Source organism: Dasypus novemcinctus, chromosome 11, assembly GCF_030445035.2.
Source record: "Dasypus novemcinctus isolate mDasNov1 chromosome 11, mDasNov1.1.hap2, whole genome shotgun sequence".
In the NCBI taxonomy this organism is placed as follows: Eukaryota; Metazoa; Chordata; class Mammalia; order Cingulata; family Dasypodidae; genus Dasypus; species Dasypus novemcinctus.
In genome coordinates this window covers 35,552,612-35,567,947 of record NC_080683.1, presented here as the reverse complement: position 1 = coordinate 35,567,947, position 15,336 = coordinate 35,552,612, and the positions used below count along the sequence as shown (strand labels likewise).

The window sequence follows — 15,336 nt, the reverse complement described above, 5'->3', positions numbered from 1 at the left end:
TGTTTTTGTGTGGAATTTTTATCTGGCTTTGTTATGAGGATGATGTTGGCCTTGTAGAATGAATTAGTAGGTGCCCCCTCCTCTTCAATATTTGGAAGAGTTTGAAAGGATTGGTATTCTTTCTGGATTGTTTGGTAAAATTCTCTTGTGAAGTCACCTGATACCGGGGTTTTCATTGTTTTGGGAGGTTTGCAATTGCTGATTTAATTACTTTACAAGTTATTTGTTTGTTGAGATCTATTTCTTCTTGAGTCAATGTAGGTAGTTTGTGTTTTTATAGGAATTTCTCCATTTCTTCTAGGTTTTCTTATTATTTGGCATACAGTTGTTCCTAGTATCATTTTCTAGTCCTTTTTATTTCAGTGAGATTGGCAAGTATGATTTTAATTTCTGAAGTTTTTATTTGCATCCTTTCTTTTTTTCTTTGTAAGTCTAGCTAAAAGTTTGCCAATTTTATTGATATTTATAAAGAAACAACTTTTGATTTTGTTGATACATTCTATTGTTTTTCTGTTCTTTATTTCATTAACCCAACTTTAATCCTTGTCATTTCCTTCCTTAAGCTTGCTTTGGACTTAGTTTGCTCTTCTTTTTCTGGCTTTTCCACTTTTGAGATTATGTCTCTAATTTGAAATCTTGCTTCTTTTTTAATGTAAGTATTAGAGCTGAATATTTCCCTCTCAGTACCACCTTGCTGCATCCCATAAGTTTTGGTTTGTTTTATTTTCATTTTCATTCCCTTCAAGATATTTCCTAATTACCATTGTGATTTCCTCTTTAACCCATGGTTGTTTAAGAATGTTGTTTAATTCTACATATTTGTGAATTTTCCATTCTCTCTTTGTTTTTGGTTTCTAGCTTCATTTTGTTGCAGTTGGAGAAGGTACACTGCATTATTTCAATATTTTAAAATTATTGAGTCTTGTTTTGTGACTTAAGATATGGTCTATCCTGGAGAATCAAACATGTGCACTCAAGAAGAATGTGTATTCTGTTGCAGTTGGGTGTGGTATTCTATATATATATATATATCTGTTTGTTTTCATTATTTCAGAGAATCATTCAAGACTTCTATTTTCTTATTGCTTTTATATCTAGATGTTCTGTTCAGTATTGAAAGTGAGGTATTGATGTTCTATTATTAATGTAGAACCATTTATTTCTCCCTTCAAATCTGTCAATATTTGATTCATATATTTTGGGGCTCTGTTGTTAAGAGAATATATATTTGTAATTGTTATGTTGATGTGGGCTATGGGTGGAAGGCTCTTTGTCTCTTCAGAGATAACTAAGTTGTTTGACTTGTGGGTGTGAAACGGTAAGAGGCTGCAGTCCTGCTCTTAGGGACCAGCAGGCTCCAGTCCCAGGAAATGTTTAACAAAGCAAGGGCTATAAACTTTAAGTATTTAGGGGAAATGCAAAAACCAAGGCTTATCTAAAATGTCTGGAGTCCTTGCTAAAAGCTTACCTAAGATGTGAAAGAGATATATGCTAATTGAAGCCTATTGAGAACTGAAACAAAGGGACCATTTGGCCTTTCCTCTCTGTATAAAAGACGTTTGAAAATCTTGTTCCGGGCTCGGGATTCAAACAGAAAGCTCCCGAGTCCGGCCGGCCGTCAATAAACCATTTTTCCTTCTCAAAATCATTCCTGAGTCCTGGCCTCTCTATACTCAAATAATTGAACTTCTCTTAAATTCCACAACAATGTCTTCTTCTTGACTTGAACAATTTACCTGTCTGTTCATTGTAACTGCTTTTGATGCAAAGAGTATTTTACCTGCTATTAGTGTAGCTAGCCAACTCTCTCTTTTTATTATGTGCATGAATATAAATATATATATATATTTTTTATCCTTGCTTTCAACCTATTTATGTCTTTAAATTTAAGGTGACTCTCCTATAAACAGCACATAGTTGGATCATGCTTGATTATTCATTCTGCCAAGTCTCTGCCTTTTGACTGGAGATTTTAATTCATTTACATTAAAAAAAAATTCATAATGTAGGACTTTTCTTTTGCAATTTATCTACTTAGTCTGTAAACCTTATACGTTTTCATCCCTCAATTCCTCCATTATTGACTATTTTCATATTTATTAGGTTTTGTACCTTGAGTCCTCATTTCTTTCTGTATATATGATTCATTTAATTTCCTTGTGGTCACCATGGCATTAAAATTTATTATCCTAATTATATAACTACATTTGATTTGATACCAACTTGATTTCAATAGCATAAACATGCACTGTTCCTATATCCTTTCATTCCCTCAGCTTTTTTTTACTTGTTACAATTATAACTTTGTACATTGTATGTCTAAAACCACAGACTTAGGATCACTTTATGTAAATTTTCCTTTTACCATCTGTAGGAAGTGATAACTCAAGTTCCATATCCAAAAATACAATTGTGCTGCATTTATAATTAGACATATGATTACCTTTACCAGAGATCCTTTTTTTTTCTTTTATCTCACTTTGAATCACTATCTAAAGTCCTTACCTTCAGTTTGAGGAACTCTCTTTAGCATTGCTTGCAAGGCAAGTTAATGGTAATGAGATATTCATGTTTCATTTATCTAGGAATGCTTTAATCTTTCCTTCATTTTTAAAGGAAAGTCTTGCCAGATATAAAATTATTGGTTGGCAATGGTTTTCTCTGAATACTTTAAATATTTCGACGCATTTCTTTCTTGCCTCCATGGTTTCTGATGAGACATTGCCCCTTAATCTATTCATGAATCCCTTGTACATAACACATTGCATTTCTCTTACAGCTTTCAGAATTCTCTCCTTGTCTTTTGCATTTGAGTTAGATCACTATGTGTTGGGGCTTATTTCTTTTTCATGTTTATCCTGTTTGTTTTTCTCTGCCTTTTTTGGATATGCATATGCCCAGAAAATGCAGGCCTTAACTGCCCTCTGCAGCTCTGAGGAAGCTTACCATCTTTATGTCCCCTCTGCTGCCTTTGTTGGAACAATAGCACCGTCAGAGTAGGGCCCCAAGCCATCTGAAGTTGATATCCAAAGTACTGATCAGATTGGACCATGCCATTACTCCCCTTCCCCAGGGCTTGGAGAACTAGGTATTATGTCCCTCTCTGGTACCAGGAAGCTATGTTGGAGCTGGACCCCACTGCTGCCTGCCACAAGAGTGGCGGACGGGCAATGGTGACCACAAAGTTGAGAAAGCAATTCACTGCTATTTACAGCAATTTATCCCTGCTCTTCCTCAGGCTCTTCCCTGGATCCTGTATAGTGTTCTTCTGGTCTCCAGAGTTTTGAAATAGTTCCTGCCTGCTTAATAGTTGTTGTGGTAGAAAGAATGATTCCTGGAGTTTGCTACTCCACAACTACACTCTCTTTCCTTTACTCTTTTTATCTCTTGGTGTTTCAGGTTACCTAATTTCTATGAAATACAGCTTTTTAGTATTTCGATTTTAAACTTAAAATTTTTTTTCCATCATTCTGTTGATATTAATTTTCTTTTCATTCTTATTCCCACCTTTTTCGATTTCTTAACATATCAGTCTCCTTATGTTGGTGTCTTGTTTGTTCTTGCATTTGTGTGTCTTATAATTTTCAGTTGATCTAATTTTAAGCAAAAAGACTGTATATTCTCATAGATTATTCCATACAGAATTTTATTTTCTGGACTGTCTACTTGGAAAATTCTATATGATAGTTGAAATTATTTTTATTTAACTAAAGTTAATTAAAAATAATCTTGGTACAAACTCCCATTTTGTGGTAAAGAAACTCTTATTTGGAGCAATGTGGCTTAAGCAGTTGAGTGCCCACCTCCCACATGGGAAGTCCTGGTTTTAGTTCCCAGTGCCTCCTAGAGAAGACAAAACAAACAATGAACAGACATCGAGCAAAAACAATGAGCAGATAATGAACAGAAAAAAAAAAAAATGAGCAGGGAGCAGATGTGACTCAAGCAGTTGAGTGCCTGCCTTCTACATGGGAGGTCTCTGGTTTTGTTCTTGATGCCTCCTAAAGAAAAAACAAGCAGACAATGAGCAAAAACAATGAGAAAACAGATGAGGGAGCCATCGCAGGAGGTAGGGAACTCTTATTCTCTTGTGCATTTATGATTCAAAATTGTTGAAAATGTGAATTCAAATTTTCAGAATCATTCATCAATAATTCAATAAATATGTAATTGTGGTTGCCTCTTTGAATTTGACTAAGCCATTCATAAGTATCACCCAATTATGTAAATTGCAATCATTTTCAAAATGTTACCATAACTTGAATATATTCAGTGGTAGATAAGAAAAATATTTCGATCATTAACTACTTGAAAAGTTTGGTATTTGGCATTGTGCATGAGGTAAAAGTAAATAGGTGCAATCTCTGTTATCAAATAATAATGAAGTAAGGAAATTAAGAATTAAAATAAATATATTCTAAGGAGAATCTCATAAATGGTATGAATTACTTTTTTTTTTTTTAGGAATTATTGAGGAATCTTTTAATGGGTTAGAGTTTTATTAAGAACCTGAAAAATAAAACGCATCCTATAGGAAGAGATGGGGAAATGACTCTCCAGGATTAAGTACCAAGAGGAAACATAGATATTAGAAAATATGGAGAATTTTAATTTTAATCTAATTGAATGAAGTAGTTTCCACACTTATTTGTGCTTTAGAAACATTTAAAGAGATTTTAAAAATCATAACTTTTCAGGTTCATTTCCCAGAGACTCTGACTTGAGAATTTGTATTTTTTTTATTACTCCCCAGATGATTATATTATTCAGTTAGGTTTGAAAATCACGAGCCTAGAGTAGTCATCAATATCAAAGTAGTGCTAGGGAAGGCTGGACTGATGCAGTTTTAGGTTGATACAACTAAACTTATTTTAGAACATAGTAAAGAGTCCATAAAGTATTATATTAAGATGTGATATATGAAATGAAAATGACTAGGAATCAAGAATGTGATTTTGAAAACCTTATTCCACATGTATTGCTGAAGAGTTGGGAGAGACTGGGTGAAGAGGGCTTGGAGAAAAAGTTGAAAAATGAGAATAGGCTAGGAAAAGGATAGATGATGATAATGATAGATAGATAGATAGATATAGATAGATAGATAGATAGATAGATAGATAGGTAGGTCGACTGATAAATATATATACTATTGCTGTTATAATACTGTTAACACATGCAAATATTTTACAGATCCCTTCTTATTCTCTCAATTTACATTAATGGTCCATTTATAAATTTGATTGTTAAATTTCTAACATGAGAATTTCAGATACAGAGATGGATGTACAGTAGCCTGGAAAAGAGGGTTTTGGCTTAGTCAAGGGCATGGAAGACCCCAGAATTCCACATAGAACCATTCATTGCACTTAAAAACAGGAGATGCCTTTGCTATTGATGAAGTCAGGGCTTCTAATTTTTGAACCAGAAACAGAAAAGAAGTACAAGCATAAATTATTGCAGTAGATACAAAGCAGGAAGCAGGATATTAGGGAAGAAGAATATGCTAGACATAAAAAAAATAAAATGTTGTTGTTATAGTTCTTATCTTGTCAAATGAAGTCCCACAATGTTTATCATTATGTTACTTCAAAAATATCTGTTATGTTCTGATAGAGGTTAAGAGTGGTACATGCTGGTTGGAAAGAATTACGTAACGGGTCTAGAACTACACTTGACACATTACAGGTGTTCAGTAAATACATGATGGATAAATCAATGAGTAGTAATAAGTCTCTGTCATGGAACATAAGGCAAGGTAGGCAAAGAACTCTCTGAGACTGAGACTTAGACCAACTCTTTGATAATGTATAGTAAATAATTTTCCTTTTTGAATTGATTAGATTCATGGAAACAATGTCAAAACATTCACATTTTAAGCCTATGAATAGATAAAAGATTTTCTTATCATAATAAGTTGTTAAAAATATCATATATCTATTTCCTATGTGCTATTAGATAACCACGTACAATCTTTTACATCTCTCAAATATGCTGCATCACAGATATCTTGATCTACAACTTATATATGAGGACTTAAAAGTTTGGGTATGTTAGCAATTATACATTGTAGGTAAAATTTGAAACAAAATCCACAATCATAATCCATTACATTTTCAATTATAATAGAAATTTCTGTTTCAAGGTGAGAAAAAAAGAGATTCCATTAAAAAATTATCTTTGCCTGCACAGAAAAAGACAAACCTTCCAGGCATATACCTCAAGGGGATTACTGCATTCTAAATTATAATTGTCTCCATTGCAAACTGACATTTCTCCAGATTCTTAAGGACTGTTTTGTTCTTGATTGAGAAGAGGCAGGAACTTCTAAGGGAAAAAAAAAAAATAAGAAAACTGATGTTTAAAACAAAATGTAAACTTATATGTAACAATGATTTCTTTGTTCAGCAAAGACATGAATTGAATGACTTCTATATTCTGTCTCCTGGGGATAAAGCCTGGAATTGTACAGACAAAATCTATTCCATCAGAGAACTAAGGATGGAATGGGAATGGAAGAAACAGACACAACCATAAGATGAGTAAATTTTATAGCATTTTTAAACAGTCTAACTTGCTATGAGGGAAAAAAAAAAAAACAGGCTAATGGTGATTATACATGAGGAAGGTGTATAATTTTAAATAGTTATTGGAGATTTGGGCCCTAAGGGTATTAGGAATGAAAGAAAGAGAAAAAGAAGAATGAAAGAAAGAGAAAGAAAGAGAGAGAGCTGGGATCAGGGGGTCTGCGAGTAGATACTCATCAGACAACTTTATTTTCTACAAGGGGCATTATATATACTCAAGCTATCATGAGCACAAGCAGTGTAGCTACACATTAAAAATACTCATAAATTAAAGAATTTATCTCAGAGTACAAAGATTTAGTATTCCTTTCAAACTGCAAAGTGTGTTTGCTCATATTTCTCCCTGTCCCAGACAGCTTTGTCCTGTTGACCTGAAAGGCTTAATTACTGCATTCCTATGTTAAAAGCGTAGTCATGGAAACAGCACATCTCTCTTTGCCAGACCACTATGCCTCAGTTTCCAACAAACAGTGTGAACACAGTAAGCCTCATTGGTAATGTGGCTTTTGAATAAAGACCTGAAGAAGATAAAGGAAGGAATCACATAAATAAATAGGAGAAGAGTCTTCTTGGAAGGGGAGCAGAAGTGTAAAGACCCTGTAGTAAGAGTGTGCCTTAAGTTTTTGAGGAACCAAAAGGGAGTGTGACTAGAGCAGAGTAGGAGTCATAGGTTAGAATAGGATATGATGAAATTCAAAAGGTAAAAGGCCATCCTGATTTGTGTGATGCTGAAGGACTATGGTGTTTACAATGAGAAAATAATTGTCATGTGGATTAAACTGTTTAGGTCAGCTACTCATTATGTTCTTATCTTCTCCAGAAATTACATGGAATCCAAATTATAATCCTAAAGCTAATTAATGAATAAAGAGAAAAAAATATATCGCCTTGCATTATTGTCATGATGCTTCCCCCACCTAAATGAAACGTTCTTACCCTGCATGAAGAGAACATTTCAACGACTAACGGCAGAATATAGGGTCTTTAGTTAAGTCTCCTCTGTCCTTGCACAGTGCTGAGTGTATCCTGTCCCAATTCTCTTTTAACCTTTTACACCCTGCCCTCACCGCTTTGCTTTTTTGGTCAATTATCTCTTTTATCTGAAACTTTGATCACTGACTCAGTCAGCATTCCAAATATATTGTGCAGAAAGGTTTTTTTTAACTAATTTTCTTAACTGGGAAAATAGTTCTTCTGGAAACCCATAAATCACTCATTTAAATACTGTGTAGTTGTAATATTTTACCAGGAAAATGATATTTACTGAGTGACACGTATGTATCAGGCCCTGAGCTGGTTGTTTTCAATACATGATTTTACATCATCACCCCAATAAGACCATTGTTTACGAATAAACATCCTTCATTTATAAATGAGAAGTTTGATTGATTGAATATTGTACTTGTATTAAATTTTATCATTGTCACAAATAACTATCCTACTCTGAGAGAGAATCATTCACTCCCATTCACTGATATTGGGCTTATCCTGCTAAGTGCCCTTTTTCCTCTTCTCCTGATAGAGGCTGTGACATTAACCTGAGTCCCAGAGTTAGGTGATGTAAAGTGGACCTACAGCTCACCCAGGATATGACGTGTGCATGAGAAACAAATTTCTAAGATTTCGTAGACAGTCCTTTTGTTTTTTTTACCTATCTTAATGAAGGCTATTCTGATTGTTTAACCTCAACCTAAACCAAACTGACCTTTATAAATATGGCTATAAATTTGACCAATTTGCATACCTTTTAAAAACACTGTCAGGAGCACATGTGGCTCAAGAAATTGAGCAACTACCTCTGACATGGGAGGTCCTGGGATCAGTTCCCTGTGCTTCATAAATTAAAACAAAGAGCAGGCAACAAGGAAAAAATAACGAGCAGACAATGAATAAAAACAATGAGCAGACAATGAGCAAAACAATGAGAAAAATAGACGAGAGAGCCAACTTGGGGAAAAACACTATTTTTATTAAATTACCTAATTTTCAATTATATATCTATATACCATGTGTATATGTGGATGTGTGTGTATGCACATCAGTTCTGGGTTTTAAAAAAAGGTGATATAACCATGAAATAATAGGACTTTGACTTGAAAACCAACTGCTTCTAACAAGAATTTCTGGGAATATTTTCAGCATTAAAAGCATCATTTGCAGTAAATGCAGATCTTCCTTGTGAGTTTACTCTTAAATAACAATCACTTAAATGTATAGTCTGTATGGCATGTAAATTAATAAAGTTGTTAATACCCTCACCTTGTGGCATGTCTACTTATCAGAAAATCAGACCCTCACATCAACTTCTTTTCTTGGTAATTAAATAAAGACTGAGCTCTCTAATTCACAAAGAATTCTAAATTACTCTTTCAACCAAACTTTTAAAGTTTTATCAGCATGTTTCCCCCATGACTGTAATGCTTTCTTGATGCCCATACTCAGATATGAACTTAGTCTTCTCAAATCCTAAACCTCTAATTGTTCAGAATGCTCTCTTTCATTAGGTATTGAGAAGTAGTATCCTGTAGGATCTAACAGCCTAACCTCTGCTACTTATTAGCTATAAGACATTATTCCTCGTTTTCTTTATCTGTAAAATGAGAAGAGAAATTTCCGTTTCATAGTGTTATTATAATTATTAAATGAGTTGATCTATTTAAAGTGCTTAGAATAGTAACTGGCTCATAGTAGACTCCAAATATCATTCATCTTTGTTGTTACTATTATTATAATTATTCTCATATCATTATTACTATTTTCTTTATTATAATAAGACTATTTGTTTAGGTTATCTTTATCCAGAACTACACATCATCTTCTTGACTACAAGAGCCATGTTGTCCCAAACTGTTGTTATGGATTGTGAATTGGAAGCATTACTTAAACTTTAAATACCAATTGTGATGGTTAGGCTATTGTGTCAACTCAGCCAGGTAATTGTGCTCTATTATTTGGTCAAGCAAGCAATGGGCTAACTAATACAAGGATATTTATGGACTTTAGTCACCATTGACTTTACTGCAGTGGTAAACCATGGAGAGCTGGTTATAATTACATCAATCAGGGAGATTGTCATCAGCAATGAGTGACATTTAACCCAATCAGCTGAATCCCTTAAAAAGGGAAGTGATTCCAACATTGAGAGAGAATTTTCCAGCTCATCTTTGGACAGCCAGAACTTGTCAAGAACCTTTATTGGACTTTCATTGCCTACCTGTGCAACCTGGACTTGTGCATCCCCACGGCTGTGTGAGAGACTCATATAATCACATACTACTGACAGATATCCTTTGTCGATTCTGTTTCCCTAGAAGAACCCTGACTAATACAGCTTGGTACCCGGAATGGTTCTTGAGGAACAGATTCTTAAACATGGGATATCTGAGGGGTTCTGGGAATTTTGCAATTGTCTTTCTACTCTAGTTGGATTCAAGGGTACTGATGACTCCCTTTCCAATAAAGAAGAGGCTGCTAACATTCCATGGTGCAACTTGGCAATCAAGATCTGCAACATAGCATCACTGGATTCCCTTCCTTTCATGCTTGTAAAGAAGCAAGTTTCTGGGTGAGAGTGTTTTCAACACCCTAGCAGACTTTTGTGGTGTCAAATGGTATAATGATGTTGGATGGCTCCTCCTAGATACTCTGGATAATGTTACCAAAGAAAGAGATGAGTTAAAGGCTTCAAAATTGAAACTTAAACACCGAATAGGTGACATGAAAGTTTCTATATGTGCCCTGAAAGAAAATCTTGTCTCCTGTAGCCACAGGCTCAAAATATCAGAACCAAACTCTGACTCTCATTGTATGAATAGTGGAGTTACAAAGGAAACTAAAATCTCAACCCTGCAGGGTTTCTGAAGTTAAAGTGAAGACACTGATTGGAAAAAATGGAAACTAGAGAATTGGGATGGAGACATATGGGATGATGGTGATATTGATGGAGACAGTGGAACCCTGAATTCTGCTGAGACTTTACCAGAAGCCTGCCATGATCTGCCCTGTCCAGGCCACACCTTTTCAATTTTGTATGATCCAGCCTCCAGTCTGCCCCAGGGAGTCTGGACCTCCTCCCAGCCCTGATGCATGGACTAGCCAAACTCCAGCACTACCCTGCCCAGGGTATGGTCTTCTCTGAGGAAACCTGTGCCTGAAGAGGTTAATCCTGTCTCTTGAGAAAAAAATGCAAAAGAATGCCCTGAGGTCAGTAGTTTAAAAGGCATTCCTAATCCTTCTCCTTAACCACCTCCACCTCTCTTGACTTCCAGACATATTACTAGAATAAAATCACAACAAGCCCCCAAAGATGAAATACAAAATGTGACACATGAGAAAGTAAGACATACTCAGAAATAACTGCATGAGTTTCCAACTTATATAGATAGAAATCAGGGGAATATGTGTGGGAATGGATATTAAGGGTATGAGATAATGGTGGAAGGAATATAAAGTTGGATAAGGCTGGATTTATTGATATGGGCCCACTAAGCAGAAATTCTGGATTCAATGCTATAGCTCAAGGGGTTAGAAAGTACCCTAACAGTTTGTTTGGGTGGCTAATTGAAACATGGGCCAAAAGATGGCCTAGCATGTCTGAGGATGAGATGCTAGATTTGCGCTGGTACACAGTAGAAAAGGAAGTTCAAAGGCTTAGGGAGATTGGAATGCTAGAATGGATTTACCATTTGAGAGCTGTCTACCCACCCTAGGAATGTCCAGAGGACACACCTTTAATCAGGACTGTGAGGAATAAATTTGTAAGACTAACTCATCTTTCCTGAAGATATCTGTGGTTGCTCTTCTCTGTAGTCCAGATATTACTATAGGGAGGGCTATGAAGGAATTAGAAACCTTAAACATTATGGAAATGATTGGATGTTGGTTTGGTAAGAGTCAAGTATCAGCGGTTAATTGCCAAAGTCAAGATGGGCGTGGCTAAAGCAATGAAAGTCAGATTCAAAAAAGCACTCAATATAGTCTGAGTCATGTAGAGTTATGGCATTGACTAATACATGATGAGGTACCTAGTAGTGAAATAGACAGTCTACTAAATTTATTTGGGATTTGTATAAACAGAAGAGTTCTAGGTCAAGTGAATTAAACCCTAACTCAAATTACAGACACAGGGAATCATGGCCCCTTAGTCAATTCCCAGACTTGAGACAGTTTACACACCCAGAGCCCCTTGAATGAGGAGGAGGCCAGGTCTCCTTGGGGAAGGATCCTGTTAAACTGCCCAAAATTTATACTCTTAATCTTCCTCCCATCTTACCCCAAGGAGATCTATGAACTTTTTACCAGAGTAACTGTGCACTGGGGGAAAGGAAATGGTGAGATATTTCAGGGATTATTAGACACTGACTCAGAAGTGACATTAATTCCAGGATACCCAAAACATCACTTTGGTACACCAATCAGAGTAGGGGCTTATGTATGGTCAGGTGATTAACGTAGTTTTAGCTCAGGTCCATCTCACAGTTGGTCCAGTGGCCCCCCTGATCCATTCTGTGGTTATTTCCCAAGTTCCGGAATGCATAATTAGAATAGACATACTCAGTAACTGGCAGAATCCCCTCACTGGATCCCTGACTTGTAGAGTGAGGGCTATTATGGTTGGAAAGGCCAAGTGGAAGCCATTAGAACTACCCCTACTTAGTGAAATTATAAACCAAAAGCAATACCAGATTCCTGGAGGGATTGCAGAAATTAGTGCCACCATCAAGGATTTGAAGGATGCAGGGGTGGTGATTCCCACCACATCCCCATTCAACTCTCCTATTTGGCCTGTACAGAAAACAGATGGGTCTTGGAGGATGACAGTAGATTATCATAAACTTAATCAGGTAGTGACTCCAATTGCAGCTGCTGTCCCAGATGTGGTATCATTGCTTGAGCAAATCAGCATGTCCCCTGGTGCCTGGTATGCAGCTGTTAATTTGGCAAATGATTTTTTCTCAGTTGCTATTAGTAAGGGTCATCAGAAACAGTTGGCTTTAGCTGGCAAGGCCAGCAGTTTACCTTCACTGTCCTGCCTCAGGGGTATATCAACTCTCTAGCCTTATGTCATAATATTGTCTGCAGGAATCTTGATCATCTCTCCCTCCCACAAGACATCACACTGGTCCATTATATTAATGGCATCATATTGATAGGACCTAATGAGTAAGAAGTAGCAAAAAGTCTAGACATATTAGTAAGGCATTTTCATGGGAGAGGACTAAAATACAAGGTCCTTCCACTTCAGTGAAATTTCTAGGTGTCAAGTGGTGTGGGGCACATCAAGATATCCCTTCTAAAGTGAAGGATAAGCTGTTGTATCTGTTTCCTCCTATGACCAAAAAAGAGGCACAATGCTTAGTTGGTCTCTTTGGATTTTGGAAACAACGCATTCTCATCTGGTCATCATTTGCAAGGTGACCAGAAAACCTGCTAGTTTTGACTGGGGACTGGAACAAGAAGAGGCTCTGTGTCAGGTCCAGGCTGCTGTGCAAGCTGCACTGCCACTTGGGCTATATGATCCAGCAGACCCAATGGTGGTGGAAGTTTCAGTGCCAAATAGAGATGCTGTTTGGAGCCTCTGGCAGGCCCCTATAGGAGAATCACAATGTAGACCCTTAGGATTTTGGAGCAAATCCCTGCCATCATCTGCAGATATCTACTCCCCTTTTGAGAAACAGTTTTTGGCCTGCTACTGGGCCTTAGTAGAGACTGAACACTTAACCATAGACCATCAAGTTCCCATGAGACCTGAGTTGCCTATCATGAGCTGGGTATTGTCTGACACACAAACCATAAACTTAGACATGCACAGCAGGACTCCATAATAAAGTGGAAGTGGTATATACGAGATAGGGCTTGAGTGGGTCCTGAAAGCATGAGTAAGTTACATGAGGAAGTAGTCCAAATGCCCATGGTCACCACCTCTTCCATTTTACCTTCTCTTTCCCAGCCCACAGCTTTGGCCTCTTGGGGAGTCCTTTACAATCAGTAGACTGAGGAAGAGAAAACAGCCCTGGTTCACAGATGGTTCTGCACTATAAGCAGGTACCACATGAAAGTGGACAGCTGCAGCACTGAAGCCCCTTTCTGGGACTTCCTTGAAGGACAGTGCTGAGGGTAAGTCCTCCCAGTGAGCAGAACTTCAGGCAGTGCATCTGGTTATTCATTTTGTTTGGAAGAAGAAATGGCCAGAGTTGCATTTGTACACTGATTCATGGGCTGTTGCCAATGATTTGGCTAGATGGTCAGGGATTTAGAAGGAACATGATTGGAAAATTGGTGACAAAGAGGTCTGGGGAAGAGGTATGTGGATTGACTTTTCTGAGTGGGCAAGAAACATGAAAATTTTCATGTCCCTCAATAATGTTCACCAAAGGGTAACTTCAACAGAAGAAGATTTTAATAATCAAGTGGATAAGATGGACCACTTGGTGGCTAATGCTCAGCCTCTTTCCACAGCCACTCCTGTCATTGCCCAATGGGTTCATGAACAAAGTGGCCATGGTGGTAGGGATGGAGGTTATGCATGGGCTCAGCAAAATAGACTTCCCCTTACCAAGGCTGACATGGCTACAGTCACTGCTGAGTGCCCAGTCTGCCAGAAGCAGAGACCCACACTCAGCCCCTAATATGGCACCATTCCTTGAGGTGAACAGCCTACCATCTGGTGGCAAGCTGTCTACATTGGACCACTTCCTCTGTGGAAAGGGCAGCGATTTGTTTTAACTGGAATAGATGCATACTCTGGATATGGGTTTGCATTTCCTGCATGCAATGCTTCTTCCAAAACTACCATCGTGGACTTACTGAATGTCTTATCTAATGCCATGTTATTCCACACAGCATTTCTTCCAATTAAGAAACATTTCACAGCAAATGATGTGTGGGAATAGGTACACGCCCATGGAATTCACTGGTCTTACCATGTTCCCCATCGCCCTGAAGCGGCTGGATTGATAGAATGATGGGATGGCTGTTTGAAGACCCAATTACAATGCCAACTAGATGGCAATACCTTTCAGGACTGAGGCCATGTTCTCCAGGAGGCTGTGTTTGCCCTAAATCAGTGTCCACTCTAGGGTGCTCTTTCTCCCATAACCATAATCTATGTGTCCAGGAGTGGAAATGGAAGTGGCACCACTCACTATTACCCCTAGTGCCCCACTAGGAAAATTTTTGCCTCTTGTCCCTGCAGCCTCAAACTCTGCTGGTTTACAAGTTTTAGTCCCAAAAGGGGGAGTGCTTTCACCAGGGAATGTAGCAATGGGCTGTGAAGTTAAAACTGCCATCTGCTCCACTTTGAGCTCCTCTTACCTCTGAATCAACAGTCAAAGAAGGGAATTACTGTACTGGCTGGGGTGATTGATCCTGACTGTCAAAGGGAAAGAGTACTGCATCTACATAGTAGGGGTAAAGAAGAGTTGGCCTGGAATACAGGAGATCCTCTAGGGCATGTCCTATGATTAAAGTCAATGGAAAATTGCAACAACCCAATCCAAGCAGGACTAATAATGGCCCAGAATCTTCAGGAATTAAAGTTTTGATCACTCCACCAGGCAAAGAACCATGCCCAGCTGAAATGCTTGCTGAGAGTAATGGAAACATGGAATGGGTAATGGAAGAAGATAGTGATAAATATGAACTTTGACCATGTGACCAGTTACAGAAATGAGGACTATAATGGTCATGAATCTTCCTTTCCTGTTTCATGATGATGATGATTGTATATGTACACAAAATGAATTTCTTTGTC

The 15,336-nt window shown here is 37.4% G+C and overlaps 1 pseudogene; it reads left to right on the top strand.

Moving 5' to 3' along the window:
* LOC139439943 (uncharacterized) overlaps nt 1-14,903 on the top strand; it is a 67,613-nt pseudogene extending 52,710 nt beyond the window's left edge.
* Nucleotides 14,904-15,336: the final 433 nt, after the last annotated feature.